The following is a 12,610-nucleotide window of genomic DNA, read 5'->3' as shown; positions in this document are numbered from 1 at the left end:
AATATTAAATCGATCACTTTGATTTATTAGTGGGGTTTTTTACTGCTTCATATTTTTTTATTTTACAGTACCCTCACCCTGGTGTACATGGGAAGAGAAATGTGGGGTTAGTGAGGAGAGAAATCAATAAGCTCAAAGGGTGGTATTAATGGAGGATAACAGAAAACAGTGTATATTAGGTAATCCTTTATTAGCAATCCTATATCCAAACTGGAGTATTCTTGTGCAGCAATGACAATTTACATTGTTAGTACATATACTGAATAAGGTACATACAGTACTGTAGGTATACATAAAGCTATAGGGTGGGTTATAACATGCTTAAATGTGAGGTATCACTCTCTGAATGGATGAAAACTGCTACTGACTTAAATAGCAGTTCTTCCAGATCAGTGTGTGATACCACTTATCACAGCTTAGTGAATCTGCCCTCTAAAGAGACAAACTATTAATAACATACTGTATAATATTTTGGGGCCAATTTCATTTTTTCTTTATGCCAATATCAATGTGCCATAAATTGTTGTAAACAATGTTAATTTACTTCACTGTATTGATTGTGTTTGATTTAATACATTTGTGTGCATTGCTAATTGGTTAGTAATAGATATTATAAAATGACACTTCAAAACACGAGCATGTATAATAAAATAATTATATTTAATGCACATGAACTCATATTTTTACTGCATGTTGAAAAATAAAACAACTGATAGCAGAATCTAGTAAACACATTCATTGTTTGTACATTAATGGCTAATAAGTTTGTTAGAGAGCTGCATTAGAGATGTACATATTTTTCAAATGTATTCATTACATTTGATTTTGCAGAATGGTTAATTATATTAGCCATTGAAAACATTTTAGAGAAGTTGCAAATAAAAATATGAACCAGAAGAATGCGGAAACAATATCATAAATAACATCCCTCTTTGAACCTGCACTATACTCACCAGTGGAGGGCAAACTTGCATTAAATATGTAATCCTTCTTGCAATGTATTCCTGTTTTTTCCCCAATCTATTTTCATTTACTTTTGAGAAATAGTTTCCTTCACTAAATGTTGTGATATGCTTCCAAAAATAAGAACTGATATATAGATGAGCACAAACAACAGAGAATGAACTAATTTAGAAGAACCAAAAGCAATATAATGTATGCAGATAGCTCTAAGGTCACTGTAACATAAACAACTATATATCTACGGTGTTATGAGATTCAGTAGTAAATAATATCAAACATAATAATGGGAGTTTCATTATTTTTACGAGAAATTAATTTTGCAGTACCATTACTCTAAAAGTACCCACTGCTTTTGTATTAGCGTCATTATGCAAATATGATAAAGAGGAAAGTTAAAATTTCTGTGTTATTTTTATTGTTGTTAAACAAGTTGTAATGCTGGTACAGTAGGTGTATTTATTTTTTTATCACATAGACTGGATGCTAATTCAACAGTAAAATAGTTCAAACGAACGTAGTATTGGATATTCATCTGTTCCTGAGTGTTTACTCATAAAAAATGATCTTGTTATGGTTATGGAACTGCAAAATACTAAGAATTAGATTCCTTGGAGATTTATCATAAATTGTAGCACATACAGTATATTTTATATGTGTATGTTGCATTATTGTTGAAGTCATTTTCATTGTGAAGATACAGTAGTTCAGTGCAGATTGAAATGGAGACTAAAGCAGATCTTGTACTCACTTTATACAGCAATTATCACAGCTGCTCTTTTTTGTACATTTTTATTGTCATGAAGGATCTGGTCGTTGCTGACCATTTCCTTAACAGTGTCAATCAAGATGAAAAAACTGATGGAAAGCAGGCATATCCACTCTAAAACAAGGTCAATTTTGTTGTCCATTACGTCCACTCTCTGCTCCTGCTCAGATACCTTTGCACGAGCACTGGCGGTGTGGCCACAGGTGTACAAAGTATTGCAACATTACAATTGTCCAAAAAAACAAAACATTTGACAATGACATGCTATCCCTGAACAAGGCTCCAATTACAGTGAAGAATGGTGCTTGGTCCTTGGTGGGGTGCAGTGGGTCTGCGCTGGGACTGGAGTGATGTGCAATGGGTATGAGCTCACATGAGCAGGGTTTGGAGTGGGGTGTAATGGGTCAGAGCTGGGGTGCACTAGGTCTGGAGTAGGGTGTGCTGGTTTTTAGCTTGGATGGGCTGGATGTGGAGTGGTGTGTGGTACAAGGTGGAGTTAGCTGGTTGCGATAGTGATTGGGGATTGCTGAATCTTCTTTAATCGAAAAATCAATAGCCATGGTTCTCACTTCTTCCAGATTTGTTATGGAGTATTGCCCTTTGGAGTTTTGGGTGCTTCCGGGTTTTCTTAGGGGTGACGGGTCATTTTGTATTATCTGCAAGAAACCTGCACCTTCTTAGGATCCTAACCAGTTTCTTGCATGTGTAGATGTTGGATTGATCCATCATTGAAGCAAAAGATGGAGATGAGAGATAAAGCAGAAGAGTTTTGATCAAGATCATTATTTTTTATGAGTGTAGCACCCTTTCCCATGCTCTAAGGGAGATTGTGTCGCTACCGGTGTATTCTGGTGCTGGTGCATACATGTGAGGTTGAACAGGAGTCCGAAGATCTCTGTGATGGTATAGGGAGTGCATCAGGACAGGCTATACGGGTTGTTCATCTTCAGTGGCAGCGCCTCCAGCCCAAGAGGATCCTGGTGCGGCCAGGATGGACCTCAGGGGCACTTCTTCTTTGGGTGATCATATTTCAATTAGCACACCAGAGTTGGTATAACTGGGGTTTATTTGGTACACAGCAGGATACAGTCCCTGAATATTGTACCCGGCTTGACACTGCCCACTCTTTACTGGGACTTACAGTGTTAGGGGGGCCAGAGAATCAGTAGTCCAAGGGGACTTGGCTACATGATTATGACAATCCAATACCTCTGTAACTTTATATACATTACAGCTTGAGAGAGAGAGAGAAAAATACAGTATACACACACTCTCAGTGAGGCATACAGTTTGGGATCAATCTACTATGTACCCAGTTATTGGGGATGTTTCTTTCCCATTTCATCTATTCACCAGCTTTGGCATGGATTGTTTGACAAGAGAAAGAGAGAGAGATTCAAGTGGGCATTAGGGGATCCAGGTACTGTATATAGCATCTATATACATGAGTGGGTACATGTGGACTGGAATGTATATACGTCTGTTCATTATGGACAAACATCCTTTATGAATGAAGAGCAACCAATGGCAGATATGGATGTCCTAAGCCCGCCCACAAGGTCTGTTTAAGATTATATCTTCTGACAGTCAAAACTCCTCTCCTTGAAGAAGCGTACACAGTTACGTGAACCATGCGTTGGGTCTTATCGATGTCACGACGGTGGCGTCTGGTGGTGGGGCGGTATGCAGACGAGCAACATGAAGATACCGGTTGTATAGTGATGAAAAAATGATTTTCTTTAATGAGATACACAGACAGGGTTTTTCGGCACATATTGCCTTTATTATGGTTCACCACGGATTGAGATTTACTTTGCATAGCATCTAAATATCTGAGAATGGGTATGCAGGAGATATTCTACAGTAAGTACATCTTATACTGGCATAGTGATTACAATCACAGCTGAACACAGTATGATTTAGAGATTTCATACACCCTTCTCAATCCAATGGGTTATATTGTAGCTTAGGAACATCAGTGGCTACTTTGTTACGATGCATTAATAACTACCTTGTCTCAGGAATTGGATGGCAAAAGTACTTACTATCTCTTAAGTGATACATTGTATCTGAGATATACCCATGGGATATTTTATGTGATCTCTGTAATTACTAGTATTGTTAACAATCATTGCTTTGGAGGATCAAATCAACCAATGACTTTAACTGCATTAGACCATATGATCCTGTATACCTAAACTATTATTACAGGCGTTTTCATGTACTCACATGAACAACACTTTTTTTTTTTTTTTATAACTTGTGTTTTATTGGTAAAAGCATACATAATTGTACAATACAAAATATGAACTTAGAATGGCTACTTGTGTACATTGGATATAAATATAGTATTGTAGATCGTTCAGGAATATTGGTGTATATGATAGAATCATATGGCTTTTCGGTCCCTACTCGGCCATATGGTGTATAAGCAAATCATATAGTAAGAGCAATAATAAAAATAATAATCAGGGTTAAATTACAATAGAGATATGTATATATATATATATATATATAAAATAATTTAAAAATTTAAAAAAAAAAAAAAAAAAAAAAAAAAAAAACCTCTTGAAGGGAAGGGGAGGGAGGGTGTGGGGAGGGGTTGTGAGGGGGAGGGGGGGGAAAGGAGAATCGGTCTTTGAGTTGGTCTTGAGGGCATATAAAAGTTTTATTCCTTCTCCGGCAGTTGTGAATCTGTTTGTCTATGTTGACTCCCCCAAAAGAGAACGCATTTGTTGATATTAATGCCAGATTGTGATGCTCTCAATCCCCGGGATATCTGTCTGTGCCAACCATGGCGTCCAGACTTTTAGAAAATTGTCGCCAGTGTCGTTAACTAGACTGGTTAACTTATCCATCTGGCAGATGAACCAAATGCGATTTCGAATCTTTGGGATGTTTGGTATATCAGGGCTTTTCCACAATGCTGCGATCTCGCATCTCGTTGCGAGAGCAAAATGTGCTATTAGCTTGGAATTTGCTTTTGATAGGCCCGGCAGTGGTCTGTTTAGCAAGAACAGCCACGGGTCAGGGGGGATTGTGAGGTCAAAAACCCTCTGGATCCAATTTCTGATTTCGTCCCAGATCGGGAGTAATTTTGGGCAAGACCACAGCATGTGCAACAAATCTGCTGATCCTCCACACTGCTTGGGGCATAGTGGGGAGGATCCTTGTATATATTTAGATAAATTCAGTGGGGTGAGGTACCACCTCATGAGGACCTTATATGCATTCTCTTTTAGGGTGGTACATATGGAGCTTTTGGCGGAGGCCAAATAGATGGCGCTCCATTCCTCATCTTCTAGGGTTTCCCCTAGGTCTGTTTCCCATTTAGTCCTATATGTAGGGATTTGTTGTTTGGGGTCAGCAGAACCGATTACCTCTCCGTAAATTGTTGATATAAGTCCCTTTGTGTCGGTGTCATTCCGACAGAGCTTTTCGAATTTCGTCAAAGGGGGATATGGGGCAAATTTGTTATAAAATGCTCTGACCTGGAGGTATTTAAAGAATTCAGAGTGAGGTATTTCGTTTTCTAATCTTAATTGATCGAAGGTCTTGATTTTCTGGTTGTCTCCTTCCAGGTCTTTCATTCGTGAATAGCCTTTTTGTTTCCAGATCGGGATACTAGTCCCTGCCATACCGGGTGCGAACGCTGGGTTATACCAAATGGGGGACATCATTGAGTACTTTGATGTCAGAGTGTTCTTAAATTTTGTCGCCTCCCAAATCGATAAAGAGTTGGTCATTGAGGTGAGCGGCATCTCTCTGTAGTTAAACGCTAATTTTGGTAACCAAATCAGGTCGCTAAGTTCCTTTGGGGAACATGCGGCGTTTTCCAACTCTACCCATCGTTTCAATTGGGGGTTAGAGTGCCATTGAACAATTTGGCTTAATTGGGCCGCTTTATAGTATGTTAATAAACAGGGTACCGCCAAACCACCGGCAGCAACAGGTCTTTTCATATTGGAGCGATTAACTCTCGTTTTTTTCCTACACCAGATAAATTTATAGATTTCTGTTTGGAGCGAGAGTATATCTGTTGTTTTGAGTGGCACAGGGAGTGTCTGAAAGAGATAAAGGATACGTGGCAATAGGTTCATTTTGACACTGTGTATCCTACCGATCCATGATATCCTCTTAGAGGACCATCTGTATAGATCTTTTTTAAGAGTCCGAATTAGATGGGGATAATTTGCACTGTATATGAGGTTGACCCCTCTGGTGATGTGGATTCCTAAATACTTTATGTGTTTCTGTTGCCAGCTGAACTGGAAGTTTAACCTCAACAGCTTTTCCGTGTGACTGGGGAGATTAATGTTGAGTGCTTCCGATTTAGATTGGTTAATTTTAAATCCAGATATCTTTGAGAATCTGCTCAGGAGGTCAAATAGGTTGGGTAGTGTGGTAAGGGGTTTTGTTATGATTAATAGGATATTGTCTGCATACAGGGCCGCTTTATGTGATTGTGAGTAAGCGTTTAACCCTGCGATATCCGGATTAGCTCGAATTTTAGCAGCTAGTGGTTCGATACACAGGACGAATAGAAGGGGAGATAACGGGCATCCTTGCCGGGTGCCACTTTTGATTTCGAATGAAGGTGACGGGAAGCCCTGGTGTATCACCCTAGCTGTTGGGTTTGAGTATAAAGACATGATCGCCCTACTCATCTGATCCCCGAAGCCAAATGCTGCGAGCGTTTCTTGTAGGTATGGCCAGTCTATCCTATCAAATGCTTTTTCAGCGTCCAGACTTAACAACATGCTTTGGGTGTTATTTTTATTAGAAAACATTGAAAGGTCACAGCAGTGGCCTAAAAGATTCCTATTTGCACTCGCTAAACCAGAAATGCTAGGCTGGGAAAGATTTAATCCTTGGAGTAACCTCCATAGCCATACATAAACAATATTAAAATCACATTTATTTAACATATATACAAGAAATCTTAATTATTAAAACGCCACTATGTGGCTCAAGGGGGGCACAGAGAGAAGGATGAGTCGTCAGTGAGTGCTTATAAACTCATCTGGACAATGAGAAACTCCAATTAAATTCAGGGCAATGTACACATAATATATACTCCTTCTTGAGCTCTCTACAACAATTCACTGTATGCTAACAGTTCTGCGAGTACCCTATATACTGTAAATGGAAGTCCACAAGGGTAGAGATTGCTGCTGTATTGGTTATCCCCTATGGGGCTATTTAGTACTTGTATGGCGTCACCCTATATAATATGCAAATAACAAAATATATGCACCCCCAGTTCTGACACTTTGTAAGCATGTATCAGGTATATGGGGTACCGTAATAGTAGTAGTATGTTATTGCAAGTAGGCTAACTTAAGGCGCGCCGTCCAGTTTAAAGTTACCCGTCAGGGCGTCACTATCATTGACATGGCGCCGCCACTACTTTAAACAAGTGCATCGCTGTGCCTGGGGGTAGGTGCAGCCTTTTGTGGCTATAAATACCAATGCACAAATGGTCTACCACAGTATTAGGCTTCTTCTTGTAAGTATACAACCTGATAGTCTCTCAGAGCTGTGTGCTCGCTCTCGATCTCTCTGTGCTCACGGATGACGTCACCGGAAGAAACATGCTTACAAAGTGTCAGAACTGGGGGTGCATATATTTTGTTATTTGCATATTATATAGGGTGACGCCATACAAGTACTAAATAGCCCCATAGGGGATAACCAATACAGCAGCAATCTCTACCCTTGTGGACTTCCATTTACAGTATATAGGGTACTCGCAGAACTGTTAGCATACAGTGAATTGTTGTAGAGAGCTCAAGAAGGAGTATATATTATGTGTACATTGCCCTGAATTTAATTGGAGTTTCTCATTGTCCAGATGAGTTTATAAGCACTCACTGACGACTCATCCTTCTCTCTGTGCCCCCCTTGAGCCACATAGTGGCATTTTAATAATTAAGATTTCTTGTATATATGTTAAATAAATGTGATTTTAATATTGTTTATGTATGGCTATGGAGGTTACTCCAAGGATTGAATCTTTCCCAGCCTAGCATTTCTGGTTTAGCGAGTGCAAATAGGAATCTTTTAGGCCACTGCTGTGACCTTTCACCGTTTTCTAGTACATACCCTTCCTGTATGCACCCTATCTTTTGATTACCAGCACATATGTTAAATAGGACACTTTAGGTGAGCGGTAGCCATTTTTCTGATTTGTAGTTATTTTTATTAGCCAATTCTATCAGATCAATAATACGTCGGGTGTTGTCCGCTGCTTGTCTCCCTGCGATAAACCCGACCTGATCTGGGTGTATAAGTCTGGGTAGGATAAGACCTAATCTGTTGGCCAATAATTTAGCATACAACTTAATACACTACCGACACACTTTATTAAAGTGTGGCCGGTACCGCAAGCCGGGAGATTTCCCGGCTTGCTAGTGGCCGCCCCTCGGCGTGATGACGCGCGGTCACGCGTCTTCGGGAGCGTGCGCCCCCTGCACGCGCGTCCAGGGGCTCCCCGAGGGAGCCCTGGTGTCCCGCGATCGCGGGACAGCGGCAGGGGGTTCCGGGGGACCCGGCGGACCCGGCAGCGGTAGGGAGAGCGCCCCGATCGGAGGGCGCTCTTCCGCTGCTTCGGCGCGCGCCCGTCACTCTCGGGCGCGCGCCAGGCTACTGCTGCGGCCAAGAACGGGCAAATGCTCGAATAAACTTGGCCGCAGCAGTATCTGTGTTAATTAGGGAGATCGGTCTGTAACTTTTGCAGTCCAGCGGGTCTTTGCCAGGTTTATGTATTAGTGATATGGACTCTCGCAGCATATCTCCGGGGATGGGAGCTCCTGCTAAAATTGCATTAAACATGTGGAGCAACCTTGGGGCTAAATATTTCACATATTTCTTGTAATAAAGCCCTGAGAAACCGTCAGGTCCAGGTGCCTTTGAAGGTTTAAGTTCTTTAATAGCCTGTTCTACCTCTTCTAATGTGAAGTCAGTACTCAGGGCTTGTCGGTCGCACTCTGTTAATCTACCCAGGTTCGAGGTAGCTAAGAAATCTCTTAAGGCTGTGCTCGTATATTATGTGCCACTTTTTTTCCATCATAAAGGGATCTATAGAATTCTCCAAATTCTTCTACTATTTTTTGTGGGTTGGCCGTACAATTATTGGATTTTAAGCGTATAGCTTGGATGTTAAACTTAGATTGCCTGTTTTGTAGTGCTCGGGCTAGCATCGTATCCGGTCTATTAGCCTTTTCATAAAACTTCCTCTTGGACCAACTCAGTGAGTTATCGGCTTTGGAGGTTAATAGCATATTCAATTCTATCTTAATGTCCTTGATTGCCTGTAGTAGTTGTATATCGGGGTTAGCTTTATGCTTGGATGTTAGGGTGTGTAGCTTGGATTGTAAAGCAATGATTTTGGCCTCTCTTTCTCTTTTCCGCCTTGCTGTGATACTAATTATAACGCCACGTAGTGTAGCTTTGTGAGCCTCCCATAGTACAGTATGGGATTCCACAGAGCCTGTGTTGATACGGAAGAACTGCTCTATTTCGTTCCCGATTGTTGAGCACGTTTCAGGAATCTTAAGGATGGATTCATTAAGTTTCCAGTTCGCCCCCGGTCGGCTGAGTCGAATATCTTTGCACCTTAGCTCGATTGGTGCATGGTCCGACCATGAAATATCATGGATCGCCGTATGGGAGACCATTGGAACCATTCGACATGAAACCAGGAAGTAATCGATTCTGCTATATGTGTGGTGCGGATGGGAAAAGAACGTATAGTCCCTGTCTATTGGATGCATTTCCCGCCATATATCTGCCAACTGATTGTTCTTGCAACCTTGGATCAGGGATGCCCTTGTTTTCTTGTTATCTGACTGCCCTCCTCCTGATCTATCGAGGCCCGAATGTATTGTCATGTTGAAATCCCCTGCCAGTATGACGCATCCCTTTGCTATTGCTTGAAGGGTTTGAAAGAATTTGCTAAAGAACGTTGCGTCCTGTATGCATGGGGCGTATATGGTAGCTATTGTAATCCATTGTTCGTATATTGTTCCAATTAATATGAGGAATCTGCCGTCTTTATCTTTTTAAATGAACAACACTTTTGCTCATTACATGCACACTGACCTCACCACTGGGCATTTTAAACCATACACTGTAAATATTTATCACAAAGCGAGTTTGATACATGAATAATGCTTTATTCTTTTGTTCCTTTAGAGGTGTTTTAGTTTTATACCTATATAGGGTAATATAGCCTGATATATAGCCCAGTGTATCATACCATTTAATCTAATACTCCAATTGGAGACTAATGTGTCTAGCAATAACAATTCAATTTGGATGAGTGCAACAACTTGTGAACCTTTCTTGATCCATCTTTGATCAAACTTTGTATATACAGTTATCATGGTAATCAGAAAGAATCTTATCCCATCTCAAACCATACAGCGGGAAAATGCCAAAACCGTTCGGCATAGCAGAAAAATAATCTGAGATTTTTTCTAAATTCTCCCCCTGTAGGATCTGGCTGCAGAGCAGCATAGAGAGCTGCACAGAGAGAGTCGCCTCTCCCTGCAATCTCTCGCAAGCGATTGCAGTGTTTTCATTCAAATTTTAATACTGGTGCGTGAGCAGGGGGTCTCCGGAGCAGAACCGCATTGATTTCAGGTTCAGAGAACCTGCTTCCCGAGATACAGGCTCCGATATGGGGTGCCGGTATCTCCTGTGCATTTAAATGTCCCTGTCACGTGACGCGGAACATTTAAACATTGCTTGGGGATACCAGCACCCCATAACGGAACCTGTATCTCAGGAATCAGGGGGTTGCCAGACCTAAAATAAATGTGGTTCTGATGCAGAGACCCTTTGCTCGCGCACACTAGTATTAAAATAAAAACAGCTTAATTACCTTAGCTGCTAGCCGCTAAGGCAATGAAGGCGTTCAACTTGAATAGCTTGTTTATTGAGGGCAGAAGGGGTGGATGAAGGGGGTAGTTGCCCCAGGGTGGGTGGTTAGGTCTGCCGTGAAGGTTGCAGGAGTGGTTAACCACTTCACTACCATAGCAGTGGGAACCGCTATGGTAATGAACGGGATAATCACTCCCACTACCCACCCTTTAGGCCTAAACACCCACTCTTGGGGCAACTACCCCTTCACTCAATCTCTCTACCCCCAATAAACATTACAAAACACAACAACCCTAATACCCACCTCCTCTACCCCCAACAACACCCCCAACACATACAGTACAGTAATGGGCAAAATTACTATTATCCAGATATGGATAATAGCTCATTTACCCATTCAAAAAATAAAACATTAGCCAGCCAGCAGAAAGTAAATAAAACTTTTACATACCCATGCCAGGATGAAGGAGGTCCTCATCACTATCCTCTGCATCCATGTCCTCCGTTGGCAGGTGTTAGGATTGGCATTAGGCCCTGCCCCCATGACGACATGGGTGACGAGTAGCAAACCACCCAGGGATGCTGCACAGCTCGACAAAGGAGCAGCTCCAGGATTGGGTTTAGGTCCTGCCCCCGCACCCCACCCTGCAAGGACATAGTCGATGCGTCTCGCTGCCGCGCAAACAATAAGCAAGGGGTTAAACGCTCCTGAACATTCATCATCCACACCTGCAGTCTACTCCGCCCCCATCTGCCATTGGACCGCTGCTGCCCAGTGGGCAAGTCTGCCCTAATTCAAGCATGCAACCGATTGGCTCCATTTCTCTTATATGCTCAGCCAGCCCTCTGCCAAATTGGGTGAGCATAAGTCTTCACATGTTTGAAGTGCTTACTGCATCCTTGCCTCCCTGCCTTGTTACCTTGCCTGTGTTTACCTCTAGCTCCGTATCTGACCTTTGGCTTGTACCTGGACTCTGACTCTCTCTGATCCTAACAACGGCAAGTACCTACAGTGATCCGCACCTCTCCAATCCTTGATCACGGCAAGTACCTATGCCGATCCGCACCTCTCTAATCCCGACCCAACTAACTACTACGACCCTGCACTCAAGATGCGCTCACGTGGTTGGAGGTCGGTTTATCCAATCCCTACCTTGGCCTCGAGGTCACGTACTGTTTGTGGTGAGCACCCGTTTACAGCAGGATCAGAACAATAAAAAATACAATATAATGGCCCCTAACCCCTTAATAACCGCTAAAGTAAAGAAGGGGTTAAACCCCCTCCCCCGCAACCCACCCTGGGACAATTATTCCCACCCTATACCCATTGACTGGCTCAATGGTACATCATGCCCATATAATATGGGCATGATAAGCACTATAGTCAATGGGCAACCTAAAGCAAAACAACAGCGCCAAAAAGACACAACAATAAAAGAAATACCCAAGCATTGTCACAGTGTGCTCACCACAAACAAGACAGACCCGCGGTGCTGAGGTGGGAATTGGATAAAACACCATCCAGAGCCACGAGGGTGCATCTGGATTGTAGGGTTGTCGAGGCAGCCGGGTCGGGAGTGGAGAGGTACGGAGAATCGGTATACTTGCCAGAGGTCGGTGCAGGAGAGGTACAGATAGTTGCTGGCAGTATCCGATGTTGGGTTTGGAGAGAGGAGAGTCGTTGAGTTCCAGGTGCCGAGATCAGGATTGGAGAAGGTATCGTAGTCTTAGTTTCTGTACGAGTCTGGGGGCGTGAACATGTCGATGATGAACCCAAGACCATTCTTCTAGGCCAAATCCCCTCCAGTGTACCAAGTATTGCACCGACCCCCTGGAGATCCTGGAATCCATAATAGCCTGGACCTCATACTCCTGTTGACTTGTACGAGTATGGGAGGAGGTTTTGTGGTGGTGTCAGGGAAGCGAGGGCTTAGGAACGCAGGTTTGAGCAGAGAGACATGGAAGACTGAGGAAATCTTCATTGAGGGAGGAAGA

This window comes from Ascaphus truei, chromosome 1 (assembly GCF_040206685.1).
Source record: "Ascaphus truei isolate aAscTru1 chromosome 1, aAscTru1.hap1, whole genome shotgun sequence".
Lineage (NCBI taxonomy): Eukaryota > Metazoa > Chordata > Amphibia > Anura > Ascaphidae > Ascaphus > Ascaphus truei.
Note: the sequence above shows the minus strand (reverse complement) of the source record.